Here is a 203-nt window from a genome sequence, read left to right as displayed (position 1 = left end):
GACCTGAGCCGAAGGCAGACGCTTAATGACTGAGCCACCCAGGCGCCCCTCAAGTCAGTGTTTTACTTGGTAAACATGTCTGAGACCATGCATCCCTGGCTGCTAAGCACCATGGCGGACAGGGCTAGAAAGGTAACAGCTTTATTTTGAGCAGGGGGCAAAGACAAGGCAGCACTTTACAGCTACATTGTAACTAGATCCTG

The 203-nt window shown here is 51.2% G+C and overlaps 1 non-coding gene across 1 annotated transcript; it reads right to left on the bottom strand.

Annotated features, from left to right (window-relative positions):
- Positions 1-75: 75 nt before the first annotated feature.
- On the bottom strand, positions 76-203 carry LOC145719317 (small nucleolar RNA SNORA63; the record flags this gene model as incomplete). The annotated part of the gene is made up of 1 exon (XR_014142300.1): positions 76-203. It is a non-coding gene; the product is annotated as a small nucleolar RNA SNORA63 (small nucleolar RNA).

Source organism: Leptonychotes weddellii, unplaced genomic scaffold (assembly GCF_054177405.1).
Source record: "Leptonychotes weddellii isolate Sample4059 unplaced genomic scaffold, ASM5417740v2 HiC_scaffold_380226, whole genome shotgun sequence".
NCBI lineage: Eukaryota > Metazoa > Chordata > Mammalia > Carnivora > Phocidae > Leptonychotes > Leptonychotes weddellii.
This window is presented reverse-complemented; position numbering and strand designations above follow the sequence as displayed.